Here is a 21124-nt window from a genome sequence, read left to right on the forward strand (position 1 = left end):
GGTAATTACTTTTTTTTGTGATCACACACTGAGGGGAGACATTGGGAGATCCAATATTGCAATTCCTTTGATTGCTGTTAAATGTTTAAAATCAGGCATGTGTCTTACCAGCCCTGAGCAGTTTACATAATTAAACCCCATTTGCCAATGAAGCCAGGGTCCAATGCATCATACAACCATACTGTCTCACTATTCTACTATATATAAGGAAATATTTACTGTTCAGATTCAGAGTTTCAGTCCAGACATATCAGGGAATCAAATAGACCTTCCCCAGCAGACATTTTGAGTTATTAATCCAAATGTCTTTCTAAATATGAAAAAATAAATACAGGCCTTGTGGCAAAGCTGGCTGTTGGTTTGCACACCATAAATAAATACCGTAATCTTACACTTTTTTTTTTTTTTTTTAAAAGGTATTTTGAAACAAACAAATAAACAAAAACTCACACGCATGCACACACGTGTGTTCGCGCACGCACACACACACACAAACACACAAATTAAAACCAGCCAAAGCTGGAACACAAGGCAGCACCGATCTGTTTCACCTAACAATCAATCACACCGCAAAGACAATTAACTGCTCAAGGTGGAAATGACAGTATGCTATCTGAAGCAAGATAGTTTGGAAATTAATGACATGTGAGTGCCCAAGACACATTAATAAGGGTTTAAATATGCATGAAAATAAACACACATTCATTACTGAAAAGTTAAGCTAGCTGCAGACAATACCCTCATCATAACTGACCTAAATCTAATACTTCCTTTTGAGGTTGTTATGAATAACCCATTCATTCCTAACGTACCCTTATTTGAGAACTCCTGTTTCCAAGCAGTGCTCTCCTGTGATTGACAGCTTAAATTTACAACAAAAAAAGAAACACTGAATTTGGGAATCCCCATTATTTTGATAGTTGATCAGGCTCTTTTACCCTCATTCCACATCTGCGCTAAATAAATCAGGTTGAAAACACCAATAAAAATTATTCAGGTCAATGCCAAGCGAAAATACCAACTTTGCACCAGCCAGCTTGGTATGCATCTTGTACACTCATATTGTGCCTTGTACTGTTTTGTTTTTCTTTACCATCAACCCAGGGCTCTCCGCCTTCAGCAATATGCTTCCTATTGCCCAGTTTATGCATAATGTAGGACAAGTGACCAGCAAGCACACAAATCATGTGTTGTGAGCACATATATATGCATGTGTGTGTGTGTGTGTATTTATTCAGCAGACAGAAACTATCCATACTAGAACAGTGCTGCAGTGGAGGGCTGTCACCTTTCAGACAACAACAAAACAATAAGACTGCAGCTTGTTTGGTTTAAATTAAGGCAACAGCTGAGAAGTGCAACGTCCAAAACAAATCCTCACTTTCACAACATGGGAAGTCAGCGTACAGAGGAGGCAGCAGGGTTTGACAGACAAAATTATAACAGTCTTCGGGACGTGCAGTTTATTGTAAGAAATTGGGGACAGAAGTTAAATGCCCTTGTGAAGATCTGTTATTCGCACACAACCAGAGCTGTAGTTTTGAGCCTTCCCGGGAGAAGGCTCAAAATGGTCTCCCACTGGTCACTGCCGGTCATGGTTTCAGAAACATAAGTTCTGGAGCGCCCCCCCCCCCCCCAAGTAAGCGTTCGACTGGTCCACCACCGGTAATACGATAAAAATTTCATAACAGCTACAGCTGAATTATTAACTCAAATGTCAGCGCCGCAGACTTTGATTAACTTGGTGGCTATGCTTACTAGGTACAGACAAATGAAGCGAAACCTGTTTTTCTTCCTGCACCCCCCACCCCCCCGTAACCCCCCCCGCCCCACCGCCCCACCCACACTAAACCCCAATGCTATGTGTCCCAGGGGTTCCGGAGTCATTAAAAATGTGTTTTATGCTGACAGCGATTTAGCTTATGCCATCTGCCCGCGTGTGGCGAGCTGACCCTCCGTGGGATTCGCCGTAAATTTCTTCGCCGTAACACCTGGAGGGAAGGGATTCGTCGGGCGCCGAACGACGGTGTGAAAGACGCGCCGCGCATTTAAGGTCGAAACAAACAGCTTTACAATTAACCGCACTGTGGTACCATAGTCACGCGTTTTACACAAATATTTTTGTTAAATATTAAACGTAATAAAGAGAATAGAAAGGCGTCCGTTGGGAAGAGTTTGCGGTCTTGCCGCTCGTCGTGATGATTAATGCGTGACCAAAAAAAAAAAAAAAAAACTCAAACAAGCCGAGTTTTAATCAAGCGTCGACTCTTCGGGGAGGCCGTCGCTATCGACAGGGGCTTTCAGAGTGACGTGACGGGTACATGCGTTAACTCCTGCTATGCACGTTACCCAATGCTTAAAAATAAGACTGTCAAATGTACCCTTAGAAGACATATTGCTTAAATATAGAAGAAAGCTAATGTGTACTGATGCCTTAACCAGGTAGCAGGCATTGGGCAATGTGACGATCTTACATTGTCATCGTTCAAATTCAGACATGACACAACTTTTTTACGGAAATCACGGCAATTATCCTTCAAATGTTTCTCAAAATATATTCTTGGTACATGCTAAACAACATTGCTACAACAGGCTTAATTATCCAGAAAAATTTCACAGTATCGATGAGTAACTTATATGCCCTGATGTGAATGAGTAGAACGTGTTAATGCTAGTTATTCAAGCTAAGGATTTCACAGGAACTGAAACTGAGCTCAAATTTACAGACGGGCAAAAAAAGATCCAAGTTGGTAGAGTATGCAATAGACCGTGTAGCTGGATCAGCCTATAGATTAAACCACTCGTCCAAAGAGCAGCACCTCCTGTCGCACTGCATCCCCAACACCGTACGAGGGCACTGAATTTGGATTTGGTCCAGACAGAAGAGTGCCCCCCTAGTGCCTCTCCAACCCCAATTCAGTTATGGCAGAATGTCACCCATCCAAATACGATACAAGCTCACGCCTGCTTAACTCGGCCAGTTTGGCAAAAGAGGTGCTTGCGCAGGATGGTATAACTGCCGGTATTGGTTTCAGAGTGGACCACTCCGCAATATCTGAGAGGTGAGCATCGTCCCTGACCTTCTAGTTCCTTCTAGTTCGAGTTTCTTCTCAGATCCAGCCTGTGTTCACAAAGCGGTAGCACTGCATATGGGAACAGCTATTCCGAGATCTATTGATTCGGTTTTCTTTTACTGATGACCATGGACTCTAAATCCGGACACAACGGGAACATGCCTATCTTGTTCAAGCTGTGACACGCAGTCTTCTTTGAAAGACAAGCATGAAATGTTGAAGCTGGAAAGTCCTTATTTTACTGCGAGTCTCTCAATGGTTGTTATATCGGTTAGCCGAGGTTAAAAGGCATAAAAAATGCTGCTGTGTTGTGTAGAATCAAGATAAATAACTTCATCTACATACACGGTCTAAATAATGGTTTGAGCATTCATATTATTAATTTTGTAGACATCAATGCATTCCATAAATGATGACTGATCCTTCATAAAGGTCAGAAAATGGCAGAATGATCCTTCTGTTGCTCACGCCTGTGCCTTCAGCTGTAGCTCTATGGTAATTTCTCAGATATAGAATTTCACATCACAACACATTTAGATGAGGGCACCCCTAATACATGTGCATATGGCATTTGTGATATGGCGTTGATGAAACATCCATTATCTGGACAAGAAACCACCACTGCAATGTAAGCACGTCCTCCGCGATCCATCATTATAATTCTGTATTATTTTAAACCTTAATTGCCACATTGTCAATACCAGACTGTAAGTGCGAACTCCGCGCGTCAAACTTGTCCATGAATTATTTATATTTAGAAAGGAAAATAGCGGGTGGTTTTAAACTAAACCAAGAAACATAGCAATTTTCATGTGTGTACATGCATGTATGTCTTGCGCAATATATTTTAATGGATACTGTAAAATTACATATAGGTGTAGTTGCACTGTCAGTACATTTCATGCATGTTTCATTGACTCCTTTATGCTTATGCAATTGACTAAATATACATATATTTATAAATGTATGCATGAATGAGTAATGATCAAATAATGATAATGATTAGACTTCACGATCCTTTTTACGCATCCTTTTAGACCAGCAGAACGTAGTTGGCATTTATAAAAAATAAAAAATGCTTATACTTTGGTTTATTATTCAATAAATGTGCATATATAAACTGAATTCTTCTCCATCTAAAGTTGTTTTTTTTTTGTAAACCACAGGTGGTCTAATATTTTTGGCCTGCACTATATATATATATATGATGGCAGCCAGTGTTGGTTCAAGGCTTGGCAAAGACTGACTAAACTCCCGCCCACAAGGCTTCAACATTACAGGGAACGTTTGATAAATGTGATCGGCGGCATGAGCCCAGGCATGTTCAAGCGGCTCTGACTGCACAGATGGGTTGAGTGATCCTTTCATTCCTCTGCATTCATAATGCAGGGAGGTAAACTTGTTAGAACAGTTGTTAGAATGTTTATTTTGTGTAATGCAGAGATTCCCGCGTCGGTCGTGGCAAAGCTAGCTAAGCTAAAAACTTCACAAACGTATGAGCTGCATGTTAATTTGTGAGTTTACGTGATGTTTATTTTAAGAGGGGCCTCGGCCAGTTTAATGGTGCCATTACGACATTACAAAGACAAAGACACAAAGTAATAGAAGACTTGCAGTTTTATGTAAAATACTGTTTTTGATTTCTTTCGAATTCCTTGACTTCTTGTAGCTCAAAAATTTCTTACTTCTGACTAGGGTAAAAATAGCAATTCAAACTATTTCAAGCAAAATGGACAACAAAGTGTGTGTAGTGTGTTGGTTCAAAATAGCTCGAATTAAGTGTTTGACAAATTTCCTCTCTCCGAACTGTACAGGAAATGGAAGAACATTTGCCTGCAAGACCCACAATGCTTCACTCTGCTACAAGACTCACAGTTGCATCACTGTCCCACGTATAGTTCCATGAAAGCTGAAAGCTTCCAAAATTCTGTTTTGTGTTTTCTGATTTTGTTTTGCATATCTAGAGCTCCTGAAATCCTTCTAATAAAGAAATATCCTAATTAAGATGTACATTTCAATACATTCCCAATAGTATTTAAGAACCACTTTCCATCGCCATAGAACCACAGCACTCACACTGAGCTCACATTCATATGAAAGAACAGGTTCACAACAGTGTAAAATTAATAGAGCCATGCTATAGTAAAAACAAGTTTGTTTTCATGAAAATGAAAGAGTATATTATTTAAATGCAGTGAACTTTACAAAAAGTACTAATTGAAACATTGAGGGCACTCTATCACATATATATTTTTTTCCTCAGGAAGGGCCAAATGACTTATTAAAGATAAAATACAATCTGTTTGGTTGCTAGCTTACATGTCATTGTCAGTTAGGAAGAGAGATTGCCGTTCAGAGAATAAAAAGACGCCAGCAAATGAATCATTAATTAAGATGACAGCAATTATGTATTTCCACAGCTAATGGGTGCAGATGCTCAGAATGAAGATAATGGCCCGGAATTTCTCCAAGGTACTGCGACGTGCCAGAAAGAAAGCGCACGTTTTGTCGTCTCCTCGCGGTTCCTGCACTGCAGCGTCGTGCTTTTCCGCAGGTCTGACTGCAAGAGCGTGCACGTCAACTACCAGGGCTGAATGCAAATTTACCTCCATCTCCCCCCTCGCCCCCCCCCCCTTTTCTGAAGACAGTGATGGTGCGTCCTCTCCAGAGAACTCCCAACATCCCATTCACTCCGATTTCTGATTAAAGTAGCCTTCAACATGACACCTGTAAACTCTGCACCTGTAAACTTTTTGTAAATGTATTATTGTTCATTTTTTTTTTTTTCTTTTTTGGCTCGCTGCAGGAATTGATCTTTAAACGGGTCCTTGCTATCCCAGAGTAAGGGTAAGGCTCTTTTCTAATCCCTTTGGCACATAAAAACCACGCCCTTGTTCAAATCCATTACCGTTCAACTACATCTGCAAATCCATTACTGAATCTATCGCATGCAGCACTTAAGGGTGAGCAGACAGAGTGCAGGGCGGCCAGCTCTCAAATCTCTCTATGCTGTCGGGATTGAACTGCCCTCCATGCCACCTTGTGTACTGAGATCCTGCCTCTAAGTGTAACCCTCTCTGCTTTTTCCCCAGTCTAAATACAGACAAACACACAAGGAGCATGGACATGGATCTACTCTCCTTCCACAAAAAGGTAAGTGGAGAAATGAGCAGGAGGACACACACATATACATACACATATCTTTGCGTGTGTGTGTGTGCGTGCGTGTGTGTATGTATGTGTCTGTGTGTGTGTGCATGTGTATGTAGGTGTGAGTGTGTGTGCGCGTGCATTTGTGTATGTGTGTGTGTGTGAATCTGTGTGTGTGTGTCTGGTGCGTGCGTGTGTGAGCATGTTTGAGTGTGTGCATGTATGTGTGTGGGCATGTCTGTGTGTGTGTGTGTGTGTGTGTGTGTGCTAATGACAGGAGCAAGTAAGGAGCAGAAGAAGGCTCAAAACAGGAGCAGGGACACACAGGCCAACACAAAAGACAAACAGACAGAGAACAAGAACCCAGTGGCATAATTACATATTTAGCAAGGCAAAAATATTCTGTGGAGATAAAGACCTTGAGTGTGCTGGAGAGTAATTATTAAGGTGCGGAATACATTATTCGCCAACAGTGATGTGGGAGGGTTTAAAAAAATAAAAAAAACATATTCGTTTTCTTAGTCTAAATGTTCCTGCCTCCAAGCAAGTTTTGAAACTACCAAAAGCAATCACTGACATTTCCAGTCCGGGAAAACAAAGTCATTTCCATAGCCGTGCTGAGCAAATTGCAGGTTGAGTCAGAGGCCATTTGGAGACAAGAGAATAAGGGGCACACGGCCGTACCCTCGAGAAGGTGGAACGAGAAACACCTTGAAGTGTAATTTATTTAGAGATCTCCACTTTAATCAGTGGACCTTGAGATGTCCAGCCTACAGTACGCTGAGAGGCAGAGGCCGCCATTTTCAATCCTCTCCTCTCGACAACAAAGACAATGACATCGATATTCCACACATACGCCCATCTCTGGAGGAAAAAAAATTGCAAGAAGAAATTGAGGAGGAAGAAGAAAAAAAAAAAAAACACTGTTTTTAATTTTCATGGGAAATAAATAAATTAATAAAACATAAGCTCTTCCCGTGCTTTTTATATTGCGCACTGCTGTTCTGAACTCAATTTCACCCTCCACTGGCTTCCATACAATTTGGACAGGCTGACGCCAACAGCCGAAAGTGAGAAGACACGACATTTTTTTTTTTTATTCCTCTCTCTCTCTCTCTCTCCCTCCCTCCCTCTTTTTTTTCTTCTTTGTTGCTCGGGAGATATTACGCGACGCGCAACCAGAGAAAGAGTGACATCTCTGGGATCCACTCCGGGTTCACCCAGCAGTTAATCTTCGTTGTCCCCGCCTCCCGGTCGGTGTCCGTGAAAAACAGTGAGCGTCATTGCAGGCACATCCCGTCACTCACATCGCCGTGAGAAACGGTAAAAAAAAAGAAGCACGTTCACGAACGATCACCACGTAGCTGCAAACACCGGGAACCAAGAGACCTGTCAGTCATACCAACGTCTTCTCCGTAAGACTACCTCAGTGAGGTCAACTAATTCTAGACCAGGTTCTTCAGATACTACTTCATGGGAGCCACATTGTTTTTTTTTTTTGTTTTTTTTAAACAAGGTGCATACAGACCACATATTTTCACCCCCTATTTATAAAAGCAAGATTATTTTAAACAAAGTGCACGCCCTTAAAAATATGCATAACCATTATTACTGTCACTAGTGGGAGGTTTGCCGACAAAGAATTCCTCGATATACACCAGGACGCGCAGCGTGAGCATGGGCTACTCTCACATCGCACAACCCCCGTTGCAATATTTAATCACCATGCGAAACAAAACCGCAATTATACTATTTTTCAGCATTTCTCTCGTAGTCGTCGTACTGCCCTTTCAGCCTCATAGTAACAAAGGCCGTGAATATGAATTAATAGCTCTAAGGGGGCATCCACTTGAGAACGCAACGCTCCTACACTCACGCTGCCTCTTAGCTACTGTTAATTCAAAGCTATGTCTAATTACCGTGTAAGAAAGCTCATTTTATGAGACCTTTATTCTTACGGTCTCCCACCGCCAAAACAAGCAGTCATGAAAGATGCAGCAGTCTATTAACCGTAACAATGCAGGAAATTGTGTGTCCTCCACACACTGCTAACCTTTTGATAAAAGAATTTCTCCTATTTATTCTTCATTACTCTGTTTATTTTTTTATGCACTCGTTCCTGTTAATTTGTGAAAAAAATGTCTCTTCAAAAGAAATTAATTCGAAATTCTAACCAAAAATCTTCACACCTAACCCCAAGAAGTTCCCATTTCCAAAGGCAAAGAAACACGTTTTGCTATATGGTAGCTTTAGTTCATGTGGTTGTTCATCTCAATGAGAGACGTGCAGTTGTTAAAGTGACAATTGATAAAGGTATGTGATTGGCACTTGTTTGTGTGCAATAGACTGTATATCACGATACAACTTCTTCATAAAAAGAAGACATTCCACTTTGGAACCAGTTAACAAAGAAAACACAGTCTGAATGTGTATAAGTGGAAAACAACGACGTCCATTTGAGAGAAACATTCCAAGCAGGTACGGTAAGGGTATCTCCGGCACATGAAACACATTGATTTGAGACGTACGGTATTTTGGGGGGCACATTATTCTTATTTATCTGCGTCTATCTATCTGTAGGCAGAGAAAAATGTGACCGGCATGCCAAACGAATGGCTCCTGCATTCAGCCTTATCAGCGAGCCCCACCGCTCAAAGCCACAGCAAGGACCCAGCCATTGTGCGAGGAGAAAATGAGATTCTTACGCGTACGGATTCTGCATAGAGCCCAGTTAATTATTCAAGGCGCAGGGCCCGAGAATTTTTCCACAATTTAGACATTCCATTCAGGCCCAACGAGCTGTTCGTTATCACCGCGGCTTTGATAATTGGCTTAGACGTATCAAATAAACTTTCCGGAGAATTCTGAAGTAAGCAGGTATGACATTCTAATAGGCGATTCATTAAGCGTTTCTCCACAAGGCAATGTATTTGAAAGTACTATGACATTTTCTACTCCAAACGGTTCTGGCCTTATTCACTATTTTATTTTTATTTTTATTTTTTTACTGTGAACGAAATATATTCACAGTAGCCTAGTGATATAATCCGATACAGAGCTCGGTGTTAGCCTCGGTCTGTGGGCTGCTGGGATTTAATGGAAAGTGACACAGGACATCATGGGTGCAAAAAAAAAAAAAAGATAAATAAATACAAAAGTATAAAAAAGAAGCAGCGAGTCATCCTTGTATTTTTCGCACAGCAGGTGGAGACAATTGTCATTAGCCCGAGGCTGGGCTACCCTTCAGGCCAAAGCATAAGTCCAAAGAGAACAGGAAAGAATCCTTGGAAACGATCGCCTCCCTCAAAACTACTCTCTTCAAACCGAGTGTCGAAGACGACGCGAGACAGATATTGGTATGCGCCGCAGTACACCGTTGCCAAGCATCTAAAATAAGGTAATGAGGTTTGTTTCATACGTGCCGTTTCCGTGCTCTTCGGAGCGTACGTGCCAAATAAAAATGAGCCAGGGCATCGTTTAATAAAGATAGCTGGAACAGAGTAATGTATTCCGTCAGGGGGGAAGAGAAAAAGCAGATAGCATTTAAATTGAATTCAAATATGTAAGAGGGAGAATTATGATTTCTCAGACAAACACTGTTGCCGTGTGACACTGAGCTCAGAAAAAAAACAATTTTAATGAGACGCCGTGCGACAATAATAATAGGCCCCACTTTTTAATTTTGGTAAAAAAGAAAACATGGGCCATCGCTGCCTCTGACAGAGAGCGCTGCTGCGCGTTCCTCTAAACTTAGACCGTGCCGTCTTCCTCTGGTTCTTCTGTTCTGCTGCAATAAAACACGATTCAGAAAGGAACTTCAGACTTTCACACCCTGAAGCCACGAGTGACAGGACAGCCACCCAGATGAGTGATGGCAGCTGAATCGCCTAAACACCCACGTGTCAGAATAAAGCAGCGTTCTCAATTCCACTGAAAGGCCAGAAGAGCGGGAAATGAATCACTCGCTTCTTTTGAAAACAAAGAAACAGGTGCAGTGTTCAGTCTACACACACACACACACACACACACACACACACATACACACACACACACACTGTATAGAGACACGCACACGCATACACATACACCCACAATGCATGATATACACACACACTGCAGAGAGACACACACACACACACACTGTATAGAGACACGCACACGCATACACATACACCCACAATGCATGATATACACACACACTGCAGAGAGACACACACACACACACACACTGTATAGAGACACGCACACGCATACACATACACCCACACACACACTGTATAGGGACACGCACACGCATACACATACACCCACAATACATGATATACACACACACTGCAGAGAGACACACACACACACACACACACACACACACACACACTGTATAGAGACACGCACACGCATACACATACACCCACAATGCATGATATACACACACAATGCAGAGAGACACACACACACACTGTATAGAGACACGCACACGCATATACATACACCCACAATGCATGATATACACACACACTGCAGAGAGACACACACACACATACACACACACTGTATAGAGACACACGCATGCATACACATACACCAACAACCCATGGTATACACACACGTATACGCACACACACACTGTATAGAGACACACACATACACATACACCCACTGTATAGACACGCACACACATACTCCCACAACACATGGTATACACACACACGTATACACACACACTGTATAGAAACACACACACATACACGCACAACACATGGTATATACACACACACACATGTATACACACACACACACACACACACTCAATACTGCAGTAATTTAAGAAAAAGATGAGTAAAAAAAACTATATAATAAACCACAGAGGGACTGAGCAGCACTTGTATGGTCAAAAAATGGAAAAATACATAATACATCTTTGTACTAATGCAGCTAGTCCGAGAACAAGAAAAAGATTTCAGTACTTCAGCACAACCTCTTCGCAAGGATGACACTACTGAATTGGCTGCTATAGAGTTTTATGACATTGGTAAACATATTGGGAGGTCTTTGACCATCCTTCTGTCTGTACATGCAGACTGCCCCATTCAATTAAAACCACAAATTTGAAAAATAACCAGAATTAATTCAACTTAATGAATACACTCCATCTCATTCAAAGCACTATTATAAAGTTGTGTAAGTTAGGCTACTTCATATCATAAATGGCAAGAAGGTTGCTTGCATCAGCTTGTATATAAAATCACTTCATATTTTGTTAGATTAACATTTTTTAAATTATATCTTCACAATGTCAAGCCTTTCACATCTGATACGGGTATACAGCCTCTTAAAACAATCAAACATCCAAAAAAATTCATAATTGAAGGGAGAATGTTATGTTGCCTAAAATATTCTAAATATCAAATCAGAATAAGATGAACATTTTATTTTAGAATAAAAAGGTCGATTTTGTTTTGAGATTGGAAATGTTAAAAATGAAGGATAAACTGCGTCGTAGATCGTCAATATGTGCCTCTGGTATGATCTGATCCAACATGCTTCACTACCATTGCAATTTCCTCTAAGCAGCAACCAGACAGATATTCCACCCTTGCCCCTAGAGTGCAACTTCAGCTGTGTTTGCGCCTTTGCCATGTTTCCATGGAAACCTTCCCAGGGCACACACCATTAAAGAAACAGACACTTGCACATCACTCAAGGAAGCTTTCAAGGGATCTTTAAGTCGGGAGGTGTGTAAAAGATGAAACCCTTTTTTATCATTTTTCCCCCATCGCTGAGCTTTAATCGGCAGAGTGAATGGGGAAACGTGCGCCTCAAATTATCGCACTTGGATATGTCCCCGCATAAGCAGAATTATTCTCACCGCCTTGCCTGTTCGGCAACAGCCTTTTTCCTTTATCTCCGTGAGCAACCCGCACCTTACGGTGCCTTCACAAAAAGCCGTTAGTGATGTCATACTTGAAGGAGTTCGGGTTTGGAACAGCTTCGCAAACTATCTCTTCATTCTTCAGCGCACATCTTGTGTGATTGAGGTTAAAGTATCAGGTAACTGGCTGCACCTATTACATATCGTCATAATTCTTTTGTGTCTTGCAGTGTTTCATTATTTCTTTTTTTTGTACTTTGTTGGCGACCGAGATGATCGACGTTTACGAAACGACAGCGCAACGCAAAGGAGACAGCCTGTCACTCCTTTTGAAACTCACAGCCCAGCTGGATGCCAGATTAATTTCTGAAGCACCTCTGGGAAAAAACAGCCCATCTAAAACAAACCAATCGCTTCATTAATTCAAATGAAAACTTTTACAAAAATTATGTCCTTTTTGTTGCTTATATCTACTGTGATAAGGTTAACAGCCCTGCTAGCATTTACTCGTCATTTTAAATATTTATTTAGGGAAAGTCATTCTTTCTCTGCTCTTTGTGTTGATTAATTCCTGCTTTATTACCCAAGTGTTCATTAGGAACTTGTAACAGCTCTGTTGTGGGAAGATAAGGCTGTGATAGAAGATGTGCAGACGCCATTATGAATGCTGCATTTAAGAATAATAAATGGCGCTATCAAATTTGTATTCCCCCCCCCCCCCCCCCCCCCCCCCCCCCCGTGTTCAACCTCTTAATGTCCTGAAAATGTTGGCTTCTTCAATTAAGTCAATTTTGTGTGAAAAACATTCCACTGGTAGGGTCACTTGTTAAGTCAAACTGTGCTTCCCAAAAGTTCTGTTGTAGCTCTGGGATATAACCTCAGGGAAACAACAGATTGGGCTGTATCAGTGGTAGCCAACCCTGTTCCTGGTGATCTACCATCCTGTAGGGTTTCATGTCAACCCTAATTTGGCACATCTGACTCTACTGATTGGCAGCTCTGACAGATCTCTAGTTGTTGAATGAGGCGTGCTTTGTTAGGGTTGGAATTAAAGCCCTGGGCCAGGATTCAAACCCGGGACCTTCTCGCTGTGAGGCACGCTACCCATTGCACCACTGTGCCGCCCAACATCGATATCAGTTTTTCTTTACTGGATTTAGGTGAAAGATAATGCTCATTACTGCTTTCTAGTTTTTTGTAACAGAACAATGATAATAGTCGTCATAGACGGTGTGTTCACAAGCATGGCCCTTGGGGTGAAACACTTTTCTAAGTGGAGTGATCACCTGCTTAATTTCACCCAACACTCCCAATTTCAGGTGATGCGCATCATAGCCAACTGCGCCCTACCCCCTTGACTGCCCCTCTACTGTATTCACATGTACCAAGGGACCTGTGCTCTGCCCTCCCCCCTCACTCGCCCCCCCCCCCACCCCCCCAGAAGCAGCTATTCCTTTTGACAGCTTCAATTCTGACCTGTTTTACAGCTCCCGTTTAGCATTCCCTGGACACCCGCACCTCCGGATTCGAGCAAAAACAGAATACAGAACAGAGAAGAACGCTAAATTTAGGCATCCAATTGAGCAAGCCAACTTGGACAAAACAGATCCATGTCATCATTTTTTTAAAATCTTAAATTCCTCTGGTACCTGAGCTGCTCTCATGAATCAGAAATCTCCCCAGCAGATTAACTCGGGGTTTGTGGTGCCCCAAACTGGACAGGAATTCAAGTAAACAAGTACTTTCAAAGGCCATAGGAAGTTCCCAAGTGTCGTCTTCAAGGGTCAATTTTTCCAATTCAGAGTTCTCCCATTCTGGCTGTTGCCACCTCTTTCATCACTAATTACATGGGCTGTTGGTAAACTAAAACATTTGGGCGCTGGTTGCACCCAATTATGGAAATGAGTCCAGGCAGACAGCGTGCTACTTTAGCTTCACGGCGAATGAGCAGAAATGGCAGTTTTGGGGTTTTGGGCTGCTGGGTCGCGTCCTCTTTTAAGGCACGATTCTAGCGTGTGGGCGGGTCCCGCAGCAGTAGTGCAGGTAGACATGCTCATATAGCTGGGCCTGTGTAGAACTAGGTGGGCCAGACCTGCCTAGATGGGCGCTAACAGTACGATGTGGAGGTTCAGATAGGATATACGGGTGGGCCGGGAAATTATTTAGGAAGCTCTGGCCCACCCTGGTCCACCCATGCATACATTGTCCCAAAGTCACATGTCATTTCTTTGTGCTGTCTGTGCATGTTTTTTTTTAATCCTACACATACCACTAAGTATCACCCACCTCTCTTCGGCCATCTTTATTGTTAACTGCCCACTGATGAACGGACGTACCTGCCAGGAGCAGTCACCATTATTAGTTAATATGCCAGCTGCACAGTGCATGAATCCTGTCGGGAAGAACATGTTAGTTATCCGGAATGCACTGTAAAGGCTATCAAAAGGTCCATGTCATATTGGTTCCTGCACGTAAAGAATCAGTGTTCAGGTTTACTGGACAATTCTCAGGAATTGAGACCAAGAGTTGGTCTCATTAGGAGATACAAACAAAAGATTTAGAACCTGTCCATTTGAACTGCACAACTTATGGTTTATCAATGTTTATGTTCCTGAAACAGTAATAACAAAAAAAGCTTTTTATAGCTAGAGTAGCTCTCCGCAGACATACCGCGTTGTTACAAGGTACTTGAGAATTTCCAGGGCACTGTGTAAGAAATGGAAGCTGGGATCATTAAAAGGTGTGCTGCTCCGTGTTGAGTTGTGTTCGTTAATAAAGTTTGTCATAAAGGCTCAGAACTCTCAGAAAAAAAAATTCTCTTCAGAGCGCACTTGGCTCCAAACTGCCGCGTGTATTTTTACAACATACAATGGCTTCCAGCAGACAGGATATTGCTGCAGAGCAGCCCCGTGTGCCGTCAGGCCTGTGGGTGGTAATTGCGGTGGAACAGTGTAAGCGCAATATCAGAGATTACACCTGACTGCCAGGGAGACGGATGCCCAATGGCACTTATGTGTGTCATTACACTTTTGAGAATTTTTTCCTACAACTGAAAGATGTTCAAAACGGGATAGCACACAACATCAAAAATACATATTTATTTATTTATTTATTTATTTATTTGAGATTATATTTTGGGTTCTCCCTGGAAACAGGAACATTTGCGTTAGTTACAGCTAACATGATGTGAAGTTACAGCGCACACACGCACACACAACCCCGCCCACTTCAAATGCAAATTCCATCGGTGATTTATTGAGCATCACAGTACATTAAGTTACGCTGGCACGCGTGTCCAGACCCTGGCAAATACATTGTCCATTATTTATCTCTAATTACATTTCCTTATTATTTTATGGCGGTGCTTGCATTTATGGGATACACCGCATGCGATGTGATATTCAGCCCCACAGGCATGTGCATATTGTGGAGGAAATACGAAGACAATAACCATGAAAAAAAAGTGACAGCTCATCACACAACCGGAATGGAATCTGCATTTTCCTTCCTTGCCACCTAGAAAACCTTATTGAACATATTGAATATATTCACACAAAATGCCAGTGAGTGATCCATGGCTAAAGCGGCAGGAACAACTTAAAGTGACTCATGTAGCAACTGAGGAAAAGGTCATGCATGCATTTAATTGAATCTGGTATTACCACAGCTTCAAATGTCCCGGATTCAAATTAAGGGCCTTTAGTTATCACGGGACTTTTATGGTCTCAGTGAACGGCCGTCCATTTTCTTCATTTGAAGTTAAGTGTTCTTGTGGACTTGATTACACACACCTGCTCTGAGGTCCCACCTCTGATTTTGCATTCAGGAACAGGCATTGTGTTAGATGGGGCAGAAAAAGGTAGAGTTCATTTATAATAATGGCTGTTTGTTCTAAGCAAACCTGTTTTCAGTGATTAATCTCAGAAGCAGTGAATACCTTGAAAGTGTTAGATTATTGAACTCTAACTATGAGACTAAATGTTGCCTACAGTCGATAGGAATTTTAATAACTGCAGGACAATTTCACATTTTTATTTTTTTATGTGAAATTGAAATATAACTTTTTCTCATTTATAAACTGATGCATGTTGTGTAATGTGTTGATTTAGATGGCACAAATAGTGTATTTAGTAAACTTGCCCTTTCAAAAGTAAACAGGACATGATAAAAGACAATATGCTTAGCCTAAGTTTTGCGGGCTCATAGGCTAAAATCACTGACTGCACATCTACCCATGCAAAAATTTACATCCCTATTCAAATATGTAAGTAACCCCGAATCCTAAGAAGGATCCATCCATCCATTATCTACACCCGCTTAATCCTGGTCAGGGTTGCAGGGGGTGCTGGAGGCTATCCCAGAGTGCATTGGGTGAGAGGCAGTAATACACCCAGGACAGGTCGCCAATCTATCGCAGGCCACACACACCATTCGCTCACACACACATGCCTAGGGGCAATTTAGACACTCCAATTAACCTACCTGCATGTCTTTGGACTGTGGGAGGAAACCGGAGTACCTGGAGGAGCCAGGATTTGGACCAAGGACCCCTAAGAAGGAAATGGGGGTCTAATGTGAGCATGTGGAAAAACAGCCGAATCTCATTTTCATTCATTTCTCTATATTACATTTACCCGGTTAAATGACTCCACAGTTCTACCCTTTCCTTCCAACTCAGGGGCTACACAGATTATATTTCCCTCACCTCTTCCCACATTACCCTGCCATTAATGCGTTTGAGCAGACAGAAATTTCTCATTTCATACTATACGCACAGCCCCAATAAAAAGCTCTTTCCATTTTCAAATGATTTAAATACAGTGGAAAAAACAAACATTAGCCGCATATAAGTCACCGCACAATCCAAGAGTCTTGTGCATCGAATGATTCCATCTAAAGAATCTGGCCCTCAATTCCGCAATGGATGAATCAGGCATGACCATTATCATCGTTCACTGCTTTGAAAAAGAGAGTCCTTCAGCTCAATCGTTTTCCTTTATAATGACATTTAAACAGGTCTCGGCAGCCCTGGTTTATGGGAAAGAAAAATCTCAAATGACGGGGGCATTTAATAAACATTAGGGGCTTAACAGAGCAATTGCTTAAGTTGATAACTAGCATTAATACGTGTTGAACAAGAAAATCCTTCTTCTCTGCTTTTTTCCCTGTAATCGCCACAAAGTGAAATGAAGCTACTATGAATTCATCACAGGTCGAAAGAGAAAATGTTTTAGCTAGATATGGAGTACAAATCCTGTACTCCATATCCGTACTTCTACTCTACAATGCTATTCACTAAATGCTATTTTCCACCAAAAAATGAGACCCCTAGCACTGCACCAGTATTGTGGTGTCAGTTAACTGTGTATCTTATGAAATACAAACCAGGAAGAACAACAATTATAAATCTGTTTCAATATTGCAGGACATTATCTTGACATAAGATAGTTAATATAAGCTGGCTAAATGACATAGCTTAATGTGAAGTCATATTGCACCTGCTACAGTCAGCTTTTATTTTACAACACTGCGATGAAACATTTCTGTCTTTCAAATTAATCTCACAGACACCCGGCACAAAATGTTGTGGCTTGAGCACAGCGCTATAAAAAAAATGTATCAAAACAGAAGAACGGGGTTGGACTTGTCATTATTGCAACCGAATGAAATGTCTTTCCTGCAATATCCTCTCATTCATCACAGAACTTGTGTGAGTTCCTTTTCACTTGCCAATTGAACTAACAGAACTTCACAGTCCAAGCTTCAATATTGTCAACTCTGTAAAATAAATAAAATAACAAAAATAACAAAAAGCATTTACAGATTCCCCTCTAAAAATGGCTTCCAGATGGAATAAAGTCATTAGGTGCAGAGGCTGGAGTTTACCCAGCAGGAAATATAGCCAATTCGCTACCTTGTTATTAAAAAAATATAATAATAATTTTTATTTACTTATCTGGTTAAAGGGCAACAGGGAGACGGTGACAGTGACAAAAATATTGATCTCTTGATCTGGCAACAAAATCTAATATCCACATCGACTCTCTCTGTAATCTAAAAGTTATACAGGATATCAAATGTTGGTCCAACTCGATCAATCTCTAGTCATGCCCTTCTTTACACAACTGTGTCTTTCAAAGTCTTTTTTTTCCAGTTTCTTTTTTGGTGCTTTGCAATAAATTGCAATGATTTACAAATTACTGTGTGAGACTTTTTTAAATTAACTTGCCAGACATAGTGGTCTATCAAGGCAAGCAATGGCTCGTTGATCTATTTGATGGTAGGGACTTACCTGTAATCAAAGGTGGCCATGCAATCAGGGTATGGTGGAGGTTTTTTCCAGGTAATCCACTGTCATCGCATTCAACTGAAAAAAAAACAACCCATCTTATTCATGCATTATGATACAAGAGGAGGACTGGTACAGTATGCATGAGATTGAAAAGCTCTTCTTGGCAGTATTGTGTTGCGATGGTGATTCATTTTGAAGATAACTTTTTCAATCTTTATTGTATGAGAATAATCAGACAGAATAATACTCCAGCTGTCTGGCTTGTCTGTTGAGCAATCAAACTGTCAATAGCTTTTAAAATACTTCACACTTGAGTGAAATCAGTTTGCTTTACTATTCTCTTACTGTCAGCGTTTGGCTGGAGAATGGGGTACTCACTAACATACAAAATGGAGATATCAGGTTTATTGCCCAAAATGACTATAAAAGCCATTTTTTTAAAAACGGCTGGATGATTGCTTGTTTTAAGATAACCCTTTACAAATACTTCCCAGCACTTTAAGGATTTCAGTTCTTCGTGTCATGAACCTTATTGACAAAAGACAACCAACTTCTTAAAAGCTACTGATTCACATTGAAAATATATAGGCTACGTTTACCGAGACTGGCAGCTATTGAACATGTATACATTAAAAATGATTTGATCTGTTGCAAGTATATTTGGATTGGCCTACCTACTATTAAAGTCCTCGGCTGACCAAGCAAATATTGTAGCATTGGGTAGGTACAAATGTCACATTGAAAAAATCCTGTCACCAAAGCACAACTTATTTTATCTTTCCATTAGCTGAGCTGAAATATTTTAAAAATAAAATCACAGTTAGGAATCTGCAATGAAATATTACAAGGAAATCATATATACACAACATGTATTAAAATTCAATTATCCAAATTAAAAATAGTTTTTTAAAAATTATTATTCACAAATAATTTGAATAACAGTCGCAACTTGGAGATCTCTCAAGAGCAAGGCTTGCTCCTGGAACCCGTGTACTGACATTTTGGAGCCAATGTACAGAGACACCAGCAGTGGAATGAATCATTCGCACAGCGAAAAGCCCTTCTCTTTCCCCTCCTTTTGCATGTTTTTTTTTTTTTTGACAGTCACTTATATAACGTAATTTTCCTGCCAGCTGTCTGGTAGCCCAGTGACAGGTTTATCACAAGTTTGACAAAAGTAATTTACTCTCTCTGGTCCTTTGTGGCTCATAGTAACGTATCTCGTGAAATCAAAGCCTATATGTTGTTGACGGTATGGCGTTTGCCAGTCGTGATACATGGCACGTTTTGCTCTGTCATTAAAGCCAAACAGATCCTGAAGATTTCCCTGCCATATATCATCCTTCCAGAGACCTTCTGTTAGTCATTTTCTTTCAAAGGACAGCTGGAGTCTTGATTAAACAGATGTTTGAATTCAACGTGCCTGTTGAACTGTTTTGCGCATAAAAGGTAAATGGGACTTAAGCTTAATAAACTATAGCCTATATTGTATTTGAGCATATAGGCCCTATGCATTATTTTTGATTGATTCACTTAATCTTTCACATAAATCCGGAATCAATGACTAAAACAGACCCATTTCTTCGCATATATCATATATACTCGAAGAAATTGCAATTCTATGTAGTTGTCAATCTGTAGGTAAATGGTTAGATTGGATGGGCGGAAGTAGCCTACCCGTTTCCGTGATTATGTATTCTTAATTTTGCTTGTTCTTACGTAAATCGAATGAAGTTTGCGGTTTATTTGCTCGTGGCGAAACCCACACTGGCAGTAAATCGACCAAGAGCTTTAGGCGGGGTCGCTTACCAGTGTTGAAACTGAGGTGAACGGTCTATCCATAGCGTTAAGGGCAACCATGGAAACATTTCAACTGTTGCGAAGAAAATAGTGTGCATTAAAGTTAGATAAAACGTTCAGAATTCGTCGTTTGGAAAGTGCATATTTCAGATATGCGATATGTTTGCATGGCTACTTCTGACGCTTGTGGTAGATGCGAAAAATGCAGTTTTCCTGCTCTGCGGTAATGCCGGAGAAGCCTCATAGACCGTATAAAAACGGGGAAGCTAATATGTAACGTCACGTGCAGAAGTGCCGGAAGCAGCGTGGACGAGAGCAGGCATGTCAGTCACCAATGGCAAGGAAATGTTTTGCCTAATTCGTTTTTCTGTCATTTAAATTTTGAATGATATTGTTATGTGTCGTGCGTTAAAGCGGGACATATTGGGTTTTATAGTTATATACAGCAGCATGTCTGATTAAAAGTTACTCATTATCTAGTTGTATGCTGCTTGGGGCTATATAAATTAGTGTTCCGGAGGTCTGTGTCACGAAACTGGATTACAGAGTTTGTTGGATAACTGCGCTGTAAAAACCTGAACCCCCCCTAAATCTGAAACATGAACTGAAGTAATAAGAGCTCTTCTGGGTTTTACTCAACGCGTTATCCCGCTAACTCTGTAATCCAGGGGGCATTTCACAACGCAGGTTTACTGAGGTAGCTGGATAACTGCGCTGAGTAAACCCCGGTACAGCTCTTTATACTTCAGTCCATGTTCCAGATTTGGGAGGGTTCCAGGTTTTACTCAGTGCAATTATCCAGCTAACCCAGTAATCCGATTTAGTGAGATCCCCCTGCTTTGTCATACAGGTCCTGGATCTGTGTTAATGTAGACAAGTATGCCGATAATTAGGAAAAGACAGTTTATATACGTATGTAAATTAAAAGTACTATTA

General features: G+C 41.0%; 1 long non-coding RNA gene across 2 annotated transcripts in view; it reads right to left on the reverse strand.

The window, feature by feature from the left end:
• LOC118231458 overlaps nt 1-20427 on the reverse strand; it is a 92847-nt gene extending 72420 nt beyond the window's left edge. Inside the window, exons 1-3 of one of the 2 annotated variants that reach the window (XR_004766067.1) lie at nt 20198-20427; nt 19063-19137; nt 18389-18463 (exon numbers count right to left, since the gene is read on the reverse strand). This is a non-coding gene — a long non-coding RNA (uncharacterized LOC118231458). The remainder of the gene's footprint in view (nt 1-18388; nt 18464-19062; nt 19138-20197) is intronic. The other variant, XR_004766066.1, reaches the window with a different exon arrangement.
• Nucleotides 20428-21124: the final 697 nt, after the last annotated feature.

Source organism: Anguilla anguilla, chromosome 7, assembly GCF_013347855.1.
Source record: "Anguilla anguilla isolate fAngAng1 chromosome 7, fAngAng1.pri, whole genome shotgun sequence".
NCBI classification, from domain to species: Eukaryota; Metazoa; Chordata; class Actinopteri; order Anguilliformes; family Anguillidae; genus Anguilla; species Anguilla anguilla.